Genomic DNA, 23,746 nt, shown 5'->3' with positions numbered 1-23,746 from the left:
ATTACATGGGTCTCCCTTTATATTCCTCAGAGTCCTAGATGTTTTGATGTATATTTTTCTGTTGATGTTAGATGTACATAAAGTTAATGACATTAAATGTTAATAGCTAATGAGATCACAGTAGATCTAGGAAAGAGTCGATTCTGTTGCCTTTCACTCTCTGATTTTGAGTCAACGTTACAGGGTTAAGTGATTTATAGGATAATTTCCAGGACAGAAGCAATAAAAGCTTTGACTTACTAGATGATAGGTTGCAAAGAATTTTTTGTAAACAGCGTTATTACTAATGTTTTTGTGAATTGAAGTCACTTGGATAAAGATACTTAATTTTTAGCCTACTGTAAATGTTAAGGTTAGTTGCTTGTTATGTACTTTATGTTTCACATTTAATTTAAAAATTTAAAATTGTGTAGCATTTAAGATAGGTAAGTATAATAAATAGTATATAACCAAGTCTCCACCACTAAAGAAAACAGATGTTAACATTTTGTTTTATTTATGTCAGATTTGGTTTTGTCTTTTTAAGGAAATAAAACATTACAGATACAGCCTTTTCCTTACTGAAGTAGATTTTTCTCACCTTTCACTATTAGAAATAGCACAAATAGCACTGAAATAAATATTTTTGCAAAATGTGTGAAGGCTTCTCTAGGACGTATCACTAGAAGTAGAACTGTTGGAATGTGAGGTATTCACATTTTCAGTTGTAACCTAGGTATTACAAAATTGTTCAATAAGGTGCATGTATCATATCAGTTTAGTCTCCCACTAACAATATGTAAGAGTTGCTGTTGCCCTGTATTCTTGCCCATGCTTGATGTTATTGTACTGTTGGCAGTATGATGGATTTGAGATAATGTCTTTGATGTTTTTAAATTTGTATTTCTCAGATTGCTATTTGAGTTTGGTAGTCCTTTTCTGTATTTATTGGCCACTTAGGTTTGCCCTACTCTGCACTGCCTGTTCATGTCCTTTGCCAGTTTTTCTATTGTGGTTGTCATTTTCCTATTGATGTGAGGTGCTCTTTATTCTGGATACTAATCCTTTACAGATATCTTCTTCCTGTCCATAGCTTGTATTTTCAGTTTGTCATTTTTGTCATACAAAAGTTTATCGTAATACTGATTTCACTGTCGTCATGGTTTGTGCTTTTTGTGTCTTAAGAAGTCCTCTTCTCACCATCACAAAGATATCCACCCCTGTTTTCTTCTGAATATGTTAGTTTTGTTTTTCACTTTTAGGTCTTTAAGCCATTGGGAGTATATTTTTGTATATAGTTTGAGGTAGGGATCTAATTTTTATAATTTTTAATATTCATACCCAGCTTTCATAGTACCCTTTATTTAAAAGTTCATCTTTTGGGCCTTTCTCACCTTCTGAGATGGCCCACACTCTGTCTGTGAAGTGTTTCTCTCTAAATAAATCCACTTCTTACCTAAAAAAGAAAAAAATTTTTTTAAAAAGTTCTTTTTGTTCCCTCTTTCATTTATCATTTCCATATTATTTGTAGCTCTTTATGTTCTATACCAATATCATATCAGCTCTATCACCCTTTAATTATGTAACTTTATGGAAGGAATTACCATCTGAGAGGATAAGCGCCAGAGCACCATCATTATTGTTATTGACAGTGGTCTTGGCTGTCATGAGCCCTATACCCTTTCATAGAAATTTTAGGATCAGCTGGTCAAGTTCCTAAAAACCTTTGGGGTTTCAGTTGAAAAGAATTGCATTGAATTTATAGATCAATTTGGGAGAATTGTCATATTTATAATGCCAAGGCTTTGTACTTATGAGCAAAGTATATCTCCATTTATGTCTTTTATGTCCTTCAATAAAGTTATAATTTTCTGCATAAAGACTTAGATTTACATTTGTGTCTTGTAGCCTTGGTTACTATTATACATAGTAACACTTAAGTTATATTCTAAATTAAATTGTAATTTTTACTGCTGGTGTACAGGATTTCTCTATTATCTGTTGATTTTCTACAAGGCAATCTTTCTAAACTTCTTGGTAATTTTAATGATTTGTAGATTCTCCTACTTTTTCTGTGGATAATTATATCATCTGCAAACAATGATCGTTTTGTTTCTTCATTGTGTTTGGAAGTTAGAGTAAGTCTTTTTTCTCCTATTATCTTTCTCTAATTATAGTTACATTATACTTGTGATTGGAATCCATGAAAAATGAAAACTATATAGTTACTTGAAAATATAATAGCTGCTATTTTGTTTCAGTGTAGTAAACTTAACCACAAAACTGCAAATTTACACCGTATTGTATATTGGTCATTCTAGTGATATGTAAAATTTGATCAATATCAACAATTCTAGTGTTGTGGAACGGACAAATAGATGGAAAATACTTATCAGTTAAACTGATTAAGATAATACTAATATATTTTATAATATTGTCATACAGAGTCTATTTCTTAACTGTTACAATTTGGATTTTACGTGTATAAGAATAATAATTACAAGTGAAGCCTTGCTTGCTAGTCAAATTTGAAAAATATAGCTGTTTAGATTTTTTTTTTTTTTTGGCTGCACCATGTGGCATGCAGAATCTTGATTCCCTGACCAGGGATCGAACCCATGCCCCCTCCAGTGGAAGCACTGACTCTTAACCACTGGACCATCAGGGAAGTCCCTAGCTCTTTAGAGCTTTAAAAACAGTTTTATTCAGATATAATTGATATACAGTAAACGCATATCTAAAGAACACAATTCAGTAAGTATTGGGTTGGCCAAAAAGTTCATTCGGGTTTTCCTGTAACCTTACAGAAAAACCCGAAATGAACTTTTTGGCCAACCCAATATGTATATGTGTATTATTTTATTTAAATATACATGTATATATGAAACTGTCACCACATCAAGGTAATGAACCTATTATCTATCACCCTTCAATATTTTCTCATTCTCCTTGATAATCCCTCTCACCCATCCATCCCACATATTTCCCAGCAACCAAAGATCTCTGTTACTGTTAGTTTGCATCTTCTAAAGTTGTATGTAAATGGATTCATACAACATGTATTCTTCTTGTTGGACTTCTTTCACTAAGCATGATTATTTTAGATCCATATTGTGTATATCAACAGCTCATTCTTTTTATAGCTGTTATTCCACTGTGTGGATATACCACATATGGTTTATACCTTCACGTGCTGGTAGATATTTGGGCTGTTTCCAGTTTGGGGCTAATACAAATAAAGTTGTTACGAACATTTATATAAAAGTCTTTGTATGAACATATGCTTCTCTTGGTAAACAGCTAGGAGTGGGTGGGGTAGCAGAATCATATGGTTGAAATGTTTAACTTTTTAAGAAACTGCCGAAGTGTTGTACCATTTTAAATTCCCACCAGCAGTGTGAGCGTTCAGTTACTTCACATCTTCGTCAACACTTGGTATGGTCAGTCTTTTTCATTTTAGTCATTCTAATAGGTGTGTATATCTTTGTGATTCTAATTTGCATTTCTGTAATGGTTAATGTGCTTATTTGCCATTTGTATATCTTTGGTGAAGTACCTATTCAAAACTTTTGCTTACTTTTATTTGTTTTTTTATTGAGCTTTGAGAGTTCTTTAAAAGAATACAGTCCAGATACAAATCCATTATTGGACTTGTCATTTCATTCTTATTCGAAGAGCAGTTTTAAATATTGATGAATTCAAATTGATCATGTGTAGATTGTGCTCTTGGTGTTGTATCTGTGAAATCTTTGTATAACCCAAGGTCATAAATATCTTCTATTTTTTTCTCTAGTAGTGTTACTGTTTTTGGTTTTACATTTTGGACTATGGTTCATTTTGAGTTGATTTTTGTACGTGATGCAAGATATTGACCAAAGTTCCTTTTTTTCTTGGCCTATGGGTATCTGATGGTACTGGCACCATTTGTTGAAAAGCTATACTTTCTCCACCAAATTGTCTTTGTACATTTGTAAAATAATTAGTTGTTCATATACGTATGGGTCATTTTGCACTATATTCTGTTCCACTGACCCATATCTTGATGCAATACCACAGTCTTGATTATTGTAGCTTTTATAATAAGTCTTGAAATCAGGTAGGCCTAGCCCTGCAACTTTGTTTTTCTTTTTCCAGTTGTTTTGGCTATTTGAGGTCTTTTACATTTCCATATGAATTTTATTTTATTTATTTTTTAATAAATAAATTTATTTATTTATTTTTGGCTGTGTTGCGTCTTCGTTGCGGTGTGAGGGCTTCTCATTGTGGTGGCTTCTCTTGTTGCAGAGCACGGGCTCTAGGTGCATAGGCTTCAGTAGTTGCAGCACACGGGCTCAGTAGTTGTGTCTCACAGGCTTAGTTGCTCCACGGCATGTGGGATCTTCCTGGACCAGAGCTCGAACCTGTGTCCCCTGCATTGGCAGGCGGATTCTTAACCACTGCGCCACCAGGGAAGCCCCCATATGAATTTTAGAATCATCTTGTCAGTTTCTAGAAAAAAGGCCTCATGAGGTTTTGATTGGAATTGTGTTGATTCTGTAGATCAATGTGGGAAGAATTGGTATCTTAATACTGAGTCTTTCAACTCATGCACATAATACAGCTCTCCATTTATATGGGTCTTTAATTTCTCTCAGGAGTGTTTTGTAGTTTTCAGTGTACAGGTTCTGTACGTGTTTTGTCAGATTTATCCCTAAGTAGTTAATATTTTTGATGCCATTATCAATATTTTTATATAGAAATATAATTTATTTTTGTATATTGATCTTATATGCTGCAGCCTTGCTAAATTCACTTATTCTAATGGATATGAACTATCTCGTGTGTTTCCAAGGGATAGCTTTGATTCCCTGTCACACACTGATAGTCTTTGGGTATTCACAGTACCCCATTAGCCATCAGCATAACCCCAGGAGATTGAAATGACAAATTCATCATTGGTTCTGCTGAAGCTTCATTTCCTTGATGGGAAGATCACTTCCAAATGGGCCATGCTTTTAAGGATCACCTTTTTTTTTTTTTTTTTTAATTTTATTTATTTATTTATTTATTTATTTATTTATTTATTTATTTATGGCTGTGTTGGGTCTTAGTTTCTGTGTGAGGGCTTTCTCTAGTTGCGGCAAGTGGGGACCACTCTTCATCGCGGTGCGCGGGCCTCTCACTATCGTGGCCTCTCCCGTTGCGGAGCACAGGCTCCAGACGCGCAGGCTCAGCAATTGTGGCTCACGGGCTTAGTCGCTCCATGGCATGTGGGATCTTCCCAGACCAGGGCTCGAACCCGTGTCCCCTGCATTGGCAGGCAGATTCTCAACCACTGCGCCACCAGGGAAGCCCCAAGGATCACCTTTTTAGAGAGGGAAATATTTAATCTGATTTGTCCACTGTTTAGCAGCCATCAGCATCAATTTGGAGCTTGAAGAAATGCAGAATTTCAGGCCACACTTCAGATCTACTGAACCAGAATCTGCACTTTAACAAATTCCTCCAGTGATTTTGTATGTATATTAAAGTTTGAGTAGTATCGCTTCCTACTGACAAAAAGCACCTTCTGGACAGAGCTGAAAAACTAGATTTGTCAATAATTTACAGAAAGGAGTCTCAAGCCATTATCCCGCATGGGGAATGTAAAGTCTGTTCTGACCATTACCAGATTGTTTTAAGAACTAGAGAAATGGATTTACATTAAGTTAAAGTCTTTTTACAGCATGTGTTGGTCTATCATCAGTACTGAGAAGGGAGGTATATGACCGGGGTAGAGATCTCAGATGAATGAATAAGGGCCTTAATCACAGTATCATTCTCAAGGGCCTGGGAGGTGCTCTGCTTTTCCTTGACTCCATTACACTTGATTCTCTTAGCTCCATAACCACACACTAGATCTCTTTACCCTAATTGCCCCTCCTCTGAAATCTTTCTTACCAAACCAGATATCTTTCTAGTTCCCTCATTCTGATTCCTATTGCATCTGTTCTTTGATCTTATCAGAATTGCTGGTCAGGGGCTTCCCTGGTGGCTCAGTGGTTGAGAATCTGCCTGCTAATGCAGGGGACACGGGTTCGAGCCCTGGTCTGGGAAGATCCCACATGCCGCGGAGCAACTAGGCCCGTGAGCCACAATTACTGAGCCTGCGCGTCTGGAGCCTGTGCTCCGCAACAAGAGAGGCCGCGATAATGAGAGGCCCGCGCACCGCGATGAAGAGTGGCCCCCACTTGCCACAACTAGAGAAAGCCCTCGCACAGAAACGAAGACCCAACACAGCCATAAATAAATAAATAAATAAATAAATAAATAAATAAAATAAAATAAACCCAAAGTTTAAAAAAAAAAAGAATTGCTGGTCAGTCTCCTTACTTTCTGACCACCTTTTCTGGTTTCACTTTCTTCCCTACCTAGCTACTCCACTCTCATGCCAGCATTCTCTACTTCCTTGCCTAGCAGAAGCCCAACCACAGATCATTCTTTCAGCTTTCTCTGTTCCTACATTAAGACTGCAGAATATTGCTGGACAAAACCATTCAGCTGTGCAGATTGATCTTACTATAAATGTCTGGAATTTTACTAGGTCTCCTTAGCAACCCTTCGTAGGCAGCTTTCCCATTCTTCACCATTTGTATGCATTTCCTGAGGCTTCTATAACAAATTACTACAAACGTGATGGCTTGGCACAAAAATTTATTCTCTCACAGTTCTGGAGGGCAGAAGTCCAAAATCTTTTTCATCTGTGAAATAAAGGTGTCTACCCTCTAGAGGCTCTGGGGAAGAATCCACTCCTTGCCTCTTGCATCTTCTGGTGGTTGCCAGCTTCCTTGACTCGTGGCCACATCACTCCCACATCTGTCTCCATCTTCACATTGCCTTCTCTCGCGTGTCTGTGTGAAATCTCCCTCTTCCTCTCATAAGGACACTTAACGATGGCATTTAGGGCCCACTGGATAAATCCAGAGTAATCTCAAGATTCTTAATCACAACTGCAAAGACCCTTTTTCCAGGGTAACGTTTATAAACTCTAAGGATTACTATTTGATATTCAACCTACTATACCATTCAAGAATAATTCTGTTATGAAATACAGCACATATACAAAAGTATATGAAAATGTACAGTTGTCCAACCAAGAAACAACATTCCAATGCTCCTCAAAGTCCTCTCACTACCCCTCCCTGATTGGATCTGCAGTTGTAAATATTACACCAATCTCTTCCTTTAGCTTTTACTATTTTAAATAATTTGTGGTTTTGATTGCTTTTGAAATTTATAAAAAAATCATGGGGGTATTTTTTGCTGTCTTTGACATTTTTGAAATGTATCCATGTTGATGAATTTAGCTGTAGTTTATTCATCCTCAGTGATGTAGTTTCATTGTATAAATATACCACAGTTCGTGTATCCATCGCATTGATGGACTTTTTGATTGTTTGGAGTTTTTGCTGTTATGAATAATACAGTGGAGTTGCTGAGCTGTAGTGTATATGCCTGTTCAATTTAGGTAATGCGAGACCATTTCTCAAATGGTTATACCAGTTTACATACCCTCCAGTGGTGGATGAAGGAGCCTGTTGTTTGTCTTACCAATGCTTGGAGTTGCTTCACTTTAATTTTTGCCAATTTGGTGAATGTGAAATATTTCACACTGGTTTTAATATCCCTGATTATGAGTGAGGTTAAACATCACTTTTTAATGTTCATATTCTTCTTTCTGTGAAATTACTGGTTTTGGTTGTTTCTTTTTTTTTTTTCCTTATTGATTTATTTTAGTTTTATAATGTTCTGGATACTGTTCCTTTTGGTTTTACTGAATGAGGACCCTTTGCAGGTTTTGAGCCGAGGAGTAATTGTGACTTTTAAAAGGAATAACTAAGCAGTTAATTAATGACACATCAGTATAATAGCTAGCCCTGAAATATACCGTCTTATAAACAGTGACTTAGAATTAAAAGGAAATGTCAGAAATCAATGGATTATGGAAGCATCATTCACTAATTGGTATTGAGAAAATTGGACATTTAGGGGAAAAGCAAGTTAGATTCTCAGTGTTATTCCCCCAAATAAATTTCAAATTGATTAAAAAAGTAAATGCACAACATTTAAAGTAGAAACACAAATGGCTAATAACATTTCTGGAAAACAGTTTCATCCAACAAATATTGATCTGCTAAGTGCTGGGCCCTCTGCTAGATGCAGGGATACAAACATGATGGATATACTGTTCCTGCAGTTGAGGAGCCCATATTCTGCTGGGCTATTTCATGATATATATACCTAGAGTCTTGAAATTGCAAAAGGTAAACTGTTTTCTCACTCTAGAGTCAGTTATGTAAAAGTGCAGGGGTAACAAACGGCACCAGCGATTACAACCGGTTAAGACTTCAAATTTGCATTCTACCGTGAACGTTGTCATACTTCTGGTCCTGCTAATTCCACTTTGAGCATCTTAAAGCAAATGATCAGTGATGTGATTTCTACTCTTTCCTCCTTGATAAGAGGAGAGTCTTGGATTTGGTCCAGAATGGAGCTCTGAGATCAGGAAGTACATGAGGTTGACCTGTGGGTTAAGGAAGTAACTTGCAGCTTTTTTGCAATGTTATTATTTGTTTTTATAATTTCATAGAAAGGCCTAAGACATTTTAAAATCTTTCAAGATATCCAAGTGATACTAGCCAAACTGCCCATCTTGGTTTCTGGGCAACATCCCCAAGATATGGTAGAGCCTACTCATTACCAACCAAATATCCATTCTGACTTTCTATATCAAATGAACAGAACTCCATTTGCCCTTTGCCACCAGCTAAAAGACTGTATTTCCCAGCTCTCTTGCAGCTATGAGTAGCTTGATGGCTAAGTTCTCGCGAACGGAGTGAAAACAGAATGTTGTGTGAAATGGCAAACATTTCACTAGAATCCAATCTTAAATAAAACTACTACAACAAAAATCGTGCTAAGTAGGAAAACACTGGAAGTTTTCTTTTGAAAATCAGGAAAAAAGTGCTCTCTCTCATCACTTCTGTTCAGTACTTTTTAGACACCCTATACAGCACAATAAGTCAAGAAAAATCAAACACATAATGGTTGAAAAGGAAATAAAACTGTCATTATTTACAGATAAATGTCTACATAGGAATCCCCCAAAGAATCTAAAAATAAATTAGACATAATAGAAGACTTCGATATGATGCATACAAAAAATACAATTTCATTTCTATATATCAGAGACAAACAAAAAATATTTTTAAATATTAATCCTGATTTACAATACCATAAAACTATAAATTCCAGGGGAAAAACTAACAAAAGATGTGCAAATTTTATAGAGGAAAACTGTAAAATTTTAGAGCCAAAGACCAAGGTTAAGCAAGATATTACTGAAGAAGGAACATAATGAGGGGGTGCTTATCCTCGAAGATACAATGGTTTATTATAAAGTTATAGTAATTAAGATAGTGTAGTACTGGTACAGGACTGCACCAACAAACTGACCAATGGATGCAATAGAGAGCCCAGAATCAAACCTGTGCATACTGGAGATTTTAAGACACTAGAGGTATAGACACACTGGAAATAGTGGGAAAAGGAAACACTAATAAACAAATGGGGCCAAAAAATTGAAATCAGCTCTTACTTCATATATAAAAATCCAATCTAGAAACATTAAGAGCTTAAATGTCCAAAGCAAACTTTAACTTTTAGAAGAAAATATAAGTGAATGTCTTTCTGATATTAAGGAATAATTTTCTAAACAAGACAGAAGTCTAATAATCATAAAAGGTGATATTAACAAATTCAGATACATTAAAATGAGCCATCAAGACGTGTGATCAAAAGATACTTTAAAGAAAATAAAATCTACAACTTGGGAGAAGTTATTACTACACAAAGAATTACCATGCAGAATATATAAAGATTTCTACAGACATAAGTAAAGGAAAAGTAACCTAATAGAAAACTGCACAAAAGATTCAAACAGGCATCTCACAGAAAAGGAAATAGAGCAAAGAAACATTTGAGAAATGTAAATGAAAACCATACAGAGATACCATTTTACAACTATTGATAAAAGTTAAGAAGTCTGACACGTCAAGTTTGAAGGGAATGTGAATCAGTGTGATCACATTGCTGGTAGGAGTGTAAATTAATATAACCACTTTGGAAATTAATTTGTCATTGACCTGTAAAGTTCATGCTTTAAGACCCAGTAATTCCACATCTAGGTACATACCCAAAAGAAATATTAGCACCTGTGTAATATGAAATAGATAGGAGAATGTTCATAGCAGGAAAGCTTGTTTTAGAAAAAAGAAATAGAAACGACCCAAATATCTGTTGGCAGGAGAAAATATATATAGAATTTGGTAGACTCACACAATGGATTATAACACAGAGGTGAAAATAATGAACTACGGTTTTACTAACCACATGGATGTCTCAGAATCAATGTTGAGTAAAAAGAACAGGCTACAGAAAACAAAATACAATGTGATAATCATTTTATTAACCAAGCAAACCCAATTATATATTATTTAGGTGTATAAGCGTATTTGGTAAGATTCATTTTAAAAAGCAAAAGAATGACAAACACCAGATTTAGGAGAGGAGCAACCTATGTGAGAGGCAGAGGACAGGGATAGAGAGGGTGCCCTGAAGTCAAGGGAAAATGGTGGTGATGGTCTAGTTCTTGGTTGGGCATTGGTTTCAGCAGGTGTTCATTAGCAAATAAAAATAACAAAGTAAAATAAAGCCGTGCAAGGAGCACTGATGAGAGTGTGCCGTGAATCAAGAATTTCTATTATTTGCATTCTGTGCACTTGAAATCTATTTTTTAAATCATTAAAAAAAAAAAAACCGCTGTGAAAACAGTAAAAGAAATTTTCCGTAATCCCACTACCCCAGTGCAGCAAGCAACTCCTCTTCAAAGTGTCAGTTAATGACCTGGAACATGCCTCTATGGCTTTCCAGTGAAGTGTGAAGTGCTGCTGTTCTTGTCAACAAACTGTCAAGCCACTTGTGCCACTTGCAGCAGCTCTAAGGTCAGGGGAATGATTTGGAAAACTTTGGCGGGGAACTTTAGGAAAGAAACGAAAAAGGTGTCAGCTAAGGCTCCTCAGGGACCGTGCTTAGTTTGTTTTAAAAATCTGGTTCCAAAAGGCTCGTTTAAATTCTAGAGAAAACAAATCAGGGTATTGCAAAGTCAATGTTTATTGTAAGTGTCAGTGTTTTAGGTCACGTTTATATTGTAACCTGCTTTGTACTTTTCTTCTGTGTGATTCATGGTTAAAATTTTCTTGAGAACTTATTATAGCCCTCAGTTTGCATTTCTGACAAAAATCGTCAAATCATATCTGATGTGTTTGATGTCAAATCCCTAATCAGGAATGTAACTCCAAGTTTATAACCTTGTTCTCGTGATAAAAAATACAGTCCACTTGGCAGAAACCTGTTTTATGATGCTCCAACTTATGTGATGGTTTCGAGAAAATTTTTATAGTAACAGCTGAGGGTTGCCCCCTCACTAAAATATTAATTACATAGTCGGTGTAGAGCAATCCATCTGGACTTCACTTTATACCGTACATGTTTTCCTAAAATGGTGGCTATGAGACAAATACTTGTCCCCATTACTTCACATTATCATTTCAAAAGCACTTTATCTTTCTTTTCTGCTTGATCTCACTTTGAGGTGGCACCTCCAAAATGTCAGCTCAGAGTCTCTCTGCCCTTCAGCCTCTCTGATGAGTAAGTTAACGATCTGTAAATAAATCCTTAAATGTCCTCAGGAATCTGCCTTTTGGAGGAATCCTATTAGAAACTGAAGAATCCTTCTGAAATGCAAATACTCTCGTCCTTATGGAACTGGCCTGAAGTGGGCTTTCTGGAGGGGAGCAAACCCCCAACAGAGCCCCTGCCTTCCTTTTAGTGGTTCTCATTGTCTTTGGGGGGAGAGAGGGAAGAAGCAGCCTAGAAAATCTTTATCTCATATTTTTCAAGAGGAGTAGGAGGAAGATCGAAAATAGTTAGGTCTGGCGGCTTAATCTGGGTTGGCTGCTTTTGCCAGCGATATGTAAAATGTGTTTTTCAAGGATAAGAAGTTTGGGCCCTGGGCCAAAGCTCACGTCTGTCATCGACAGGAAGATGAACGATCTCTTTAACCCACTGCTATGCTCTGTTTACCTTTGTACTTGATCGTGAACACCATGCCTGCTGCAGCCCCAGAGCTGCCCAGGGTTGATCCTTCCCTCTTTCCAGGCAGGACCTTCATGTCGCCACCTGGGTGGGCATGACAGGGCCTGCCCTCTGTGGGTGAAACTCCAAACCAGCACCCCTCCCTAGAACTGGTTATTTAGCGTCTCATGTTGCCTGAGAGGCTCAGGAAGGGAACTGGAAGTACTTTTACTTTTTAATGCCCACAAAGGTCATTTCCCAAGAGGTGTGAAGAATATACACAAGGTTCCTACAGGAGACCAATGGCCATCAACCACCAACCACCGAGAGTCTCTGGGGCAAGAACCCTGGCAGAGTCTGGGCTTCACGCACGGAGCTGGAGCAGCACAGCACCCTACACTGTAGAGTCTTAAGGGGGTGTCTGCTCAACCGTGTTTCCTGTAAACTTAACGCAGCAGTGCTGAGGGCAGAGCTCAGAGCAGAGGGTTCAGGCAGGAAAAGAGGATGGGACTGGCAACATGGCAAGGCCTTGACCCCTTCCATCTGACCCGCCCCTGCCTTCCCCCATCAGCTGAAAAAAAAAAAAAAATGCACAACCTAAAATTTGAGAATGACGTGTTACCTGGCGGTCTTCCTGAGAACTCCAAGCCCAGGAGGCAGCCTCTCAGATCGTTCTAAGGGACTGCTCCCATGAGGCAAGGGAGGGGCCAGGACATACAGGAGTTTTGCAACAAAGACCAGGTAACTGGAACATCAAAAGATTACTGTTAATTAAAGAAAACCAGTATCTCAAGTTAATGAATTTAGTGCTTTTCTGCGTATGGGAAGATGCAAGAGCCTGGGTTCATTGAAGTCATTCCTTTGATGTGCACCTGTGCTACCTAAGGCCAGTATCCTGTGGTTTCCCATCCTGATGTCCACTCAGGGTGCACCGTTGGGGGTGGCTGCAGGGGCTGAGGGCCTGGCCGTGGGCAGCCTGTTAGTCTCCATCCTGAGTTCCCTCAGGGCTCAATGTAGAGGGGACTGTAGCGGCTTGATGGCTGTAACGTCCTTTGTCTACTGATATGGCAGCCACATTTTTCATTCACAACCCCCTCACCCGGAGAGCTGTTTCCTCGGGGGTGGAAGAGAGCAGGGGGTTCTAGCTCCTTCAGGAACCGCATGGGGCAGGGCTTCCCGGGAGCCTGGACACACATGAGATTTCCCTCCGTCCTGTGCCCCGCCCTCCTCCCAGCGTCTGACTTGCTCCTCCAACGTCAAGACCAAGTGGACAGGCCCAGCCAAGAGCTGAGAGAGAGAGACTGACTCTGACCAAGAGGCAGGGAAAGAGAGGCAGAGGAGGGACAGCCAGTGACTAAGTCACCCGCTCAGCCCAGCTTCCCCGAGTCCTGCTTCTGAAACGGGGCTAGAGGTATGACGAGGACAGGAGCACGATGGAGCTGGGCAGTGGGCTGCAGCGGGAAGGTAAGAGGAGCCACGGGATCAAAATGGTACCATCTCCTCAGTCCTACTCAAAGGTTTGGAAAGGAAACATTGGAGTTTGTTAAACTTATAACGTTACTTTTTCTTTTTTTTTTAACATCTTTACTGGAGTATAGTTGCTTTACAATGGTGTGTTAGTTTCTGCTTTATAATAAAGGGAATCAGATAACATTACTTTTTAAACAAAGACAACCCTTTTTTTTTTTCTGATGTTGGGTCCAGCTACGCCCTGTCGTTTGTGACTAAAAAGCAATGACCCAAAATAGCCCCCAGCCTGTAGCCTCTGTCCACTTAACCCCTCCCTCACCAGGTGCTCCTTGGGCTCCCACTGTGTGCCCCGATGGGAAAGGTGCTGTTTCTTCCCTCAGGGAGCTCGAAGTCCAGGGAGAAGGAGACAAGTTCATGGGTGTCTTTAGTGTGAACGGCTGGGCCCTGACGGGGGACCTGGGAGAAAGCTAGAAAGAGAGGTAGTAAAGCACGGGATTGGGGTGGGGAGCGAGCCCCCTACCGAGCAGTCACATCCCCCTGGTCAGGTCCCCTGCCCTCCCAGGCGCCCACTTCTTCACCTGCCAGATAAAGGAGTTGCAGGGGGTGGGGACCGACGCTGAGGCCTTGCTGGCTTGATGTGTCTGCGGCTCCCTTCACCCACTCCTCTGCAGAGCTTTCTGCTCTCGAGGGACAGAGCCCAGCCCAAGGGCAGTGCAGGTGGGGTTGGGATGTGTCACGCTCATCCTGACTCCAGAAACCAAAGACGGTCATGGGCGGCCCCAGGGTGTCCTACGTTGCCTGGCAAGCGGGGAGTAGTGTGTGGCAGCGTTGGTCCTGAAATCTTGCCGGCTGGGTGTGAGGAGCAGGCCTGGTGGAATCCAGGGCATGTTCTCACCGGAGGAGCCAGACTCAATTCTGGCTGCCGCAGAGGTGCCGAGGATTTGTTCTGGAATTGTGAGCATCACAGCGACCCCACCCCAGAGAGCGCCCCCCCTGCACCCCCAGCCCTGCAGCTTCCTCTTCCCGTTCATTGGTTGCTAGGCAGTACCTGAGCGGAATTTCACCTCATCTGGGCAGGTAGCCAAGGCCACATCTGTAGAGAATTTCATATCCCCCTGTCCCACCAAAAAACACTCAAAGTTATTGCACAAATGTGAGACTTAAGGAGCTCCTGCCTCAGAAACGCACTTGCCCTCCTCCCATAAGCAGTGCTCTTTTCAAGACCAGTCTTTAAGTCCTTTGGAGGAATTCCTGTCCCTCAGTCAAGATTTAGCCCCAGTGGCCTCCTCCTGTCTATCCTGTGCACTTCCTTTGTGCACATCTCTACCAGAGCTTAAGAGCACAGCCTTGCCATTCATCTGTAGATGTGTCAGTCTCCCGACCAGGCCCTGAGCAGATTCTCAAGGGTGGCAACTGTTCAGGGTGGGGCTTCCATCACCTACTAAGGAGGCCTCTGACAATGCCAAAGCTCTGTGAAGATTGCAGTCAGTTCCAAAGATTCTTGTCTCAACTATTGTCATCTTAATTGCTATGGTCTCAGTTCCTTGCATAACGGTTTACTTACTTATTTAGACCTCATCTGTCTTACTGAATGATGGTGGGTCATCACCACCAATGACTGATGGGTCATCTGGGGGTCAGGAAAACAGTGAAAAAATGCTGACACTCTGGCTACTACTATTTCTAGGGATAATAAAGTGTCCTTCTCTGACCCAGGAGTCTCATGTCTTCCACCAACGTCCATGATTGTGGCAGGTTAACTTATGAGCCCACAAGTAGGGTAAAATTGCAGGCCCTTCACAGTTCTTGACAGCTTGGAGCACTGCAGGTAGAGGAAGCAGTATATGCAAAGGCCCTGAGGCTGGAGGGATCACAGCCTATTCTAGGAGTTGCCAGGAGATCAGAATAACTATGGCATACACATGGGGTGTGAGGTGGCAAGCAATCTCTTCCTTCAGGCTTCTGCTCATATATTACCTTCCCTGACCATCCTGTTTATGACCATCCCATCTATCTGGCAGCTATAGAGATCCTTTCAAGTATTTTGTGATGTGCATTTTAGAGCAATGATCCCTTTAGCAGTGTGGGGAGCTCACTGAAGGAGAACAAGACCATGGGAGGCTGGAAGACCAGGTAGGAGGTTGGTGCGTAATCTAGGAGGATGACGCTGTCTGGATTTAGGCTGTCAGAGGCGGAGAAAAAAATGGATGAGTGTTAAAGCTAGTAAGGATGTAGAATTGACAGGACTTGGTGATTGATGGGGTGCAAACAAGTAGGGGTCACAGACGGCTATTGGGGTGACTAGGTAAATGGTTCAGGGAGTTCAGGAGAAATGGGGAGAATTTCAAAGGGAAAAATTTTGGCTTAATATTATCTGCAAAACTGAAGTAAAGGCCTGGAAGCATAGTTTGACATAAATTCAATAGCAAGTAGTCTGTTGCTGGTGCCAGGGTCAGAATGTGGTTCAGCCTCAGTCCTATGGCTCACAAACCCAAGGAGAAGCAGGTTACTGGGCTTTCTGATGACTGAGGCCAGCTCCAAGTTGGATAGCCCCCATTTAACTTGACCTTTTCACTCTTCTCCAATTCCTCTTGTCTTTTTCAATATTTTTATTGACATAATTAAAATTTTCACTTTTTTATTTACATGCAGTAAAATGCACAGATCTCAAGTGGACATCTCTATGAATTTGTATCTATGCATAAACCCATGTAACCACCACCCAAATCAAGATACAGAACATCCCCATGTCCCCCAGGAAGTTCTCTGTGCCCCTTCCAAGTCCAAGGTAACCATCCCCACCCCAAGGTAACCAGTGTTCTGACTTCTATCATCTTAGATTTTTTTTGGGGGGGGGGTGGTATAGTTGTTTTACAATGTTGTCATCTTAGATTATTTTTGCTGATTTTTTTTTAACTTCATGTAAATAGAATCAGTGTATACGTTTTTTGTATGTAGCTTATTTCTCTCAGCATAATGGTTCACGTTGGTGTGCTTCAGAAATCCTCTCTTTTTTATAGCTGTGTAATAGTCCACTGTATAAATACACAACAATTTTTTACCATTCTCCTGCTGGTGGGCATTTGGGTTGTTTGGAATAAAGCTGCAATGAACTTTCTTTTTTAAAAAAAATATTTATTTATTTATTTGGCTGCATCAGATTTTTTTATTTTAATTTATTTTTGGCTGCATTGGGTCTTCGTTACTGCACGCGGGCTTTCTCTAGTTGCGGTGAGTAGGGGCTACTCTTCGTTGCAGTGCGCGGGCTTGTCATTGTGGTGGCTTCTCTTGTTGCAGAGCACAGGCTCTAGGCACGCGGGATTCAGTAGTTGTGGCTTGCAGGCTCTAGGCGTGCAGGCTCAGCAGTTGTGGCTCGCAGGCTTAGTTGCTCCGCAGCATGTGGGATCTTCCCGGACCAGGGCTCGAACCCATGTCCCCTGTATTGGCAGGTGGATTCTTAACTGCTGCGCCACCAGGGAAGTCCCTGCATCAGGTCTTAGTTGCAGCACGCAGGCTCTTCCTTGCAGCACGTAGGTTTCTCTCTAGTTGTGGCATGCAGGTTCCATAGCACATGGGCTCAGTAGTTGTGGTGCGTGGGCTCTAGTGCATGCGGGCTTAGGTGCCCCACAGCATGTGGGATCTTAGTTCCCCAACCAGGGATCGAACCGTGTCCCCTGCATTGGAAGGTGGATTCTTAACCACTGGACCACAAGGGAAGTCCCCTGCAATGAACTTTCTTGTTCAAGTATTTTTATCTCTACTTTCTTTCAACAATTCCAGGGACGCTTGTGTATCATGTGCATGGATGGGTGTTATTAAAGGAAAACCTTCTTGACAGGGCCTTGAACTTGCTGCTGCTGGTCTCTGCCTAAGATAGCCTTGGCAATTGGCAGGTCCAAGGAGCACGGGACCGGAACTCAATTCCCAGTGACCCTATCCCTTTACCTCAGTTGTTTCTGTTTTATTAATGAGCAAGAGGATTTGGGGGAAACACACCAGTGGTCTTGAGCAGTTATTCTCATGCACTTATGAAGACTTTTACACACTTCCCAAAGATCAGGGCTGATGAAGGAGATTGAACCAGGATGTACGATGGGTCCCATGTACCTGGAGAGTGGCACTGAGCTGCCTACAGCCTGTGGCCCTAAGTCAGGGAGATGGTTTTCCTATATCACAATGGAAAAGGTTTTCATTTCTGTGTAATTATACTCATACTGTAACGCATCCATCACTAGGATGCAAATGAAAGAGGTAATCTCCTAATTTCTGCTAAAGAACTTCTCACATCCTTGATTCCTGGTGACCACATGACATTCTCATAGACCCTATTTCCCTTCTAAGCCCCTTCCCAGACATTTCTGATCTCTCAAGCAACTCTACTGAAATGTTGAGAGATCTCTAATGCTAGACTCCTTCTCAGGCAACCCCAGATTTCAGAAGAGAAAGAGAATTCTCATTGACTAAGCCCTTGCTATGTGCCAGGTATTGTGTACGGGAGTTTACATCTGTTTCCTTATTTAATCTTCACAGCAACACAGTGAGATAGGTATTGTCATTCCCCTTTGACAGATGAGGAAACAGAAGTGCAGAGAGGTTAATCACCTTGCCCTAAGTCACGCTGCAGGGTCAGAATTTGATCTCAGATAGTTTGACTTTTTCTCCTCCAGCATACTGCGCTTTAGAGACTGGGTAAGCACGAGCAGACCTCCTAGCCTGGCTCACACTGTCTCTAGGGTCTAAAAAAAAAGTGTTATCTTTCAAATGACTCTGTGGAATTCCACTGCCTTTAATGACTTTCTTGTATGGAAAATAATCATAGGTCTTGAGGCTAAATTAACACCAACCCAGAATCACATGTAGCCCAGGGTTAAACAGCTTAAGGTGACACCAGTGTCTCGTGGTGACTTCCAGAAATCTGTAAGACCAAAGGGGAACAACTCAAAGGCATGGAAATTCCTCTCACACTACTTAACTCTCAGAGGGGCCCTGGGACAGGGGTTAGTCCCAGGTCACGAATGAAGGAAGCTGGGGTCCTTGGGGCCTGGGAGAGCCTCAAGGGAGCTGCCTGGCTGCCAGGAAGATTCTGGGCAGCACAGTCCAGCTTGGGGCAGGGCAGTCGCTGGCTGAGCGCTGATGGGAGTGTCAGCAGGAGTGTCAGAGCCTGTATAATTGCATTCTTCCTAATTTCTGAGGATAGTGAATCAATCTCCCTTCCTGTTTACCTAGAAAAAGAGCGTATGTAGATAAAAGCTTCCAGGGAAAGTCATAGAAAGTCACTTAAGAAAACAAGAGATTTGTAAATGAAACTTCCATGTGTTTGTGGAATAATTTCCTGTTGGCATGGGGCACTTTGAGTTTGGGAGAAGCCTTCCAGTGGGGTGAGAAAACAAGCCACAGATCATTCTGGAAAGGAGCTCTGCTCATCCCAGGACACTGGATTTCGCATAGGAACAGCCAGTCCTGGAGGCAGGGGAAGGGGCTGGGGGACAAGGGTGAATGAGGCTTCCCTCCCCTTGCTTCAGACTCAGCTCTCAGACACACCTCAGAGAGTTCCAGGTCAAGCTGCCTCTAAGTCACCCATGTCACCGTGGCCAGCAAGACCTTGTCCCAGGACACTCCACCAAGGGGATCCCCATCCACTGGAGGTGTCAGACTGACAACAAGCTGCTGTAACCGAGCAGGACCCTATGGGCCCTTCCCGGGACAGACCCCTTCCCCCATGCCCTCTGCCTGCCTCTTCTTTGTATAAAAGCTGTAGTCTCCCAGGCCTCCCCTGAGTCACAGAAACCTGACTCAAGAATTAATGATTGAAAGGATGTGAACATGTAGTGACAAAACTAGCAACTGAACCAGGAGAACTGGTAACAATTTAAACAGTATATCAGCCATATGGCAGTCACAGAATCTTTAGTTCCTCCCTGAAGTACCTAGATAACAGTATCTGATGCACATTTCCTGAGTTGTTTTACAGATGCTAAAACCCCCACCAAGTGGAAGAAGTTAACTACATGATGACCATGAGCATGTAGCCCCCAGACCCGCTGGAGCCTGAAGATTAGTAATGTTAACCCCTGTGACACCACCCTGTCACCTCACCATCAACCAGAGAATTGTGCATAAGCTGATCACAGGCCCTGCGACCCCCCTCCCTCACCTTGCCTTTAAAACTGCTTCCCTGACATCCATCTGGGAGTTGGGGTTTTTCTGAGCATTAGATGCCTGGGACTCCCTGTCTGGCGCCTTAAAATAAACCACTGCACTTTCCTTCACCACAACCCAGTGTGAGGAGACTGGCTTTACTGTGTGCAGGTGATGGGACCCACGTTTGGTTCAGTAACACTGCTTGATTTCAGAACGAAGGGCAGGGGGTTGAGACTGGGAAAAGGGAGCCCCATGAGGGCAGGCGCTACAGGAGAGTGGATTCCAGCAGCTGCTGGGTGGGAAGGTCCCAGATGGCCAGCCCCAGAGAAAAAGGGGGCTCCCAAGAGGCCTCCCCTCCAGACCAGGCAAATGGTGGGCAAGGCCCCCCGGGAGCAAGCTGCCTACCCTGGCAGTCCTGAGCAGTTTTCTATTTTACACAAAGGAAAGGGAGGGAGACGGCTCTGAATGCTGGCGGGGCTCCCAGAACCCTGGCCGCACGTTAAGTGGAAACAGCTGCTCAGCCGGACCGCCGGCTTGGCCAGCGCAGATCTGCGCAGACTCCAGGGCAGGAGGCGGAGCCCCAGGCTCTGGTCGCTTAGTGATCGCAGCCACGCCCACCGCGCCGCCTCAAGCCTCACCTCACAAGTGGTGGGTGTAGAAAGAGCCCTGGGCTGGAAGTTCAAGTGCTGGCTCAACGAAGGAGCTTCACCACCGGAGCACGAGTTAGTGACTCCGGGTCCCCAGGGCCCAAGAGGAGCCTCCAGCCTCGGAGGGGTTTGGCTCGGAGGACTCACACCGCCCTGCTAGCGGAGCCTCCCGAGCGCCCTGGTCTTCGCGGCCCTCGCGGCCCTCACGGCCCTGGGCGCAGGGAAACACCCCTGCGGGACCCCTGCTGCCCATACCTAGGTTTGCCCCAGGCCCGGGAGGCTGCATCTTGCCTCCTGCAAGGTTCACGTCCTCAGCAGTTCCCGGACTAGCAGGTACTTAAGCAGTATTCATTGCCTGATTAATAGTGAGCCCTGTCAGAGGGGGCCTTGGGGCGCCACGAACCCCCGTTGCACTTGGAGCCGTGAGGCCCGAGGTGTCTCCGCCTCTCCAGGGCTCAGCTTTCTCGGATGTAAAGCGTGGCTAATACTTCACAGAGCGGATGGGTGCGTTAAACCAAGGAACATGTGGCAAGCAGGAGGGGGCCCGATAAATGAGTTCTCTTTTTCTGAGTGACTGGAATCCTTGATCACTTCCCTCCAGAGGGAGGGTGTGAAGCCGGCTGAGCCTGTCGGGGCAGGAACCTTCTTGGTTTTAGGGTCACACCGTGGAGAGCGCGTGGTACAGCTGCTGGGCTGGCACTTAGCTTGGGGAGAGGCCTTATGCTGCGGCTGTTGTCCGGCGCCCTGCGGAAGGGCCTCCCTGCAACCCCGTCCTTAGGCATCGTCTGCTCTCTCGCAGCTCCCCCCCACCCCCGCCCCGCTCCTCCCGCCTCCCCAGTTTCTCACCTGTTGGCCCTGAGGAGGAAGGGGAGGGATGAGTCTTGCCAATAACGGTTCTGGAACAGAGTGGAGGGTTTTCAGTACGTGTGGCCTGTTCCCGGGAGCAGGAATTTTAACCCCTGATTGGCCTAAATCTATACAAGCCTCACTGCGATTCCTTCTGGTGGAATTTGGTGTTTCAGTCCTTTCAGCTGCAAGGAAGATGGATGTGCGTGTCACTTTACCCAGCACACTCGGGTACACTGTTTCCTGTGATGGTCACCACAGATCCCGAGGCAGGCAGGAAAGGAGTCCTTTGCCCCATTTTACAGACAAGAGGATTGAGTCCCAGAGAGGTTGAGCAACTTGGTCAAGGTCACACAGCTTATTACTGGAAGGACTGGAACTCATGCCCCCTAGACTCGGTGCTCCCCCTATTACAGGCCAGGCAGGAGGGAGCCATTGTTCAGCCTCATATGTTGAGTTTGGGAAGACATTTTGCATACACGCGTACACACACGTTCTGTTTCTTTCCGGGGTTCACCGTCCTGTCATTATGGGCAGGGAAGGGACATGGAAAGTTATTCCCAACCCTGTACTACAGACCCCACTTTAAGAAACCAGTATGTAGGGGCTGCAGGCCTGGTGGCATCTCTGGAGTCTGAGAACACCTTTAGTCTTGCCCCGGGCACATTCAGGCTGTCCCCAGACCCGGGGGCTCTCTTAGGGCCTGCTCTGTTGAGGTCCTGGGCTAAGAAGCCATGGAAGGCACCTCTGACCTGTGCTTTCTCTCAGACAGGTGTGGGCAGGGGCCTGACCATACACCCCACGGGTTCTAAAGGCACCGCCGGGCAGCCACTGCCAGGATGAGTGCCTTCGGCACAGAAGGAAAACAGTGGTCATTTGAGACCCACCTGAGAACTCTTTTCATCATCTACATGTTCCGAGGCTATGCACCCCCTCCCAGCTGCTATGTGGTCCAGGGGTGTCCTCCTCACTGTGGCGCCGTCCAGAGGCTGCAGCGTGAGCACTGAACAGGGTGAGGGCAGAGCTGGGAGGCATAAGAACAAAGAAGGCAGAGTCCCGGAGCTTAGATTCAAATCCTGACTCCCTTTCTTAGCAGCTGGGTGATCTTAGGAAGCCCCTGAACCTCTCTGTGTGCCAGATTCCCCATGTGGGGGCGGTAATAGCACCTACCATGTGGGTTTTTACGGGATTTAAATGAGGTAATGTGTGTAAATCACTGGGCGCTATACCTGTATACAGTGGTCGCTCAAACCATGTTCACCGTCACTCAGTGGCCAGTGAAGTGAACTCTTTTCATGGCTGTGATGCCGGGCACGTAGAAATCCTTCTCAGGGCTGTTTACCACGCTTCACATGTCATGGGTTTCGCTTTTCATTTATGTCCTGTCTCCCGAATTGGAATATTTTCTTGAGGGCAGGGATTTGTGTGATTACGTTGTTCACTCATGTATCCTCAGTGCCTAGAAGTGCCACGACCCATTACAGTCCCTCAGTCACACCTGACTAAACGTCTCACCATTCCTAAGAGCACTGAGTTTGGAAGTGGCACTCAACCGCCACTGCTCAGTGTTTATTTGTTGGACACATAATTATGCAAAAGTCCTCCATTGGCTAAGCTGCATCTGGTTCTCACTACAAACGTGGGTTCCGTGATTTCAGGATATTCTTTTAGCTGCCTGTTTAGTAGTTCTTAAAGGCTGAACAGGAGAGGTTTCATGGCCAGGCAAGCCCCAAAGGAAAAGAGCAAGCGAGATTCTGGAGTAGGCAGACCAAGGGAGCGGTGGTTAGGAGGGGGCCTCCTCAAATTCAGCCCAAGTCCGCACGTGCTCCTTGTCACACATGGCTTCTGCTTCAGCCAATAGCAGGGCAGTGCTGCCCACGAGGGAGGAGAGCAGATTACAATCAGCTGAGGGTGTTATCCAGCCAAATCTCAGTCCGCCCACCTGCGCTGCAGTAAAACCCATCTACTGACACAGGGTCGTGGTGATGGAAAGTGCAGTGTTAATTACAGGCCACCAAGCAAGGAGTCCAGGCAGCTAGAACTTAAAAGACCTGAACTCCCCAGTGCTCTTTCAGGGAAAGGTTTTTAAAAGACAGGATGAGGGAGAGGGTTGCCAGGTGCGTGACCAGCTCGTGGACATTCTTCTGATTGGTCGGTAGCGAGGGAATCAGGAGTCAACAGCATCAGCCTGGTTCCAGTCAGTCTGGGGTCTACGTGCTTGTGGGCAGCCTGCAGTTAACTTCTCCCACCTGGTGCAGGTTTCAGTATCTGCAAAACAGCTCAAAGGACATGGCTCAGAATCTATAGCCCTTGAGGAGGAACTAAAGGTCCTTGACTGTTTAATGGCTACATTTTGTCTTGCTTTACTGTTTTCTTTCTGCGTTTTCTCACTTCTCTGATTAAATTTAATCTTTGGAACTTGGGGAAGGCCTAGGAGGCTGATGTTTTTCTACAGACAGGAGGCAGGCGGAGGACATGGGGTGGGCTGGGGGTGCCCCAGGAAGGCCCCA

The sequence above is a fragment of the Balaenoptera acutorostrata genome, chromosome 7, assembly GCF_949987535.1.
Source record: "Balaenoptera acutorostrata chromosome 7, mBalAcu1.1, whole genome shotgun sequence".
NCBI lineage: Eukaryota > Metazoa > Chordata > Mammalia > Artiodactyla > Balaenopteridae > Balaenoptera > Balaenoptera acutorostrata.
Note: the sequence above shows the minus strand (reverse complement) of the source record.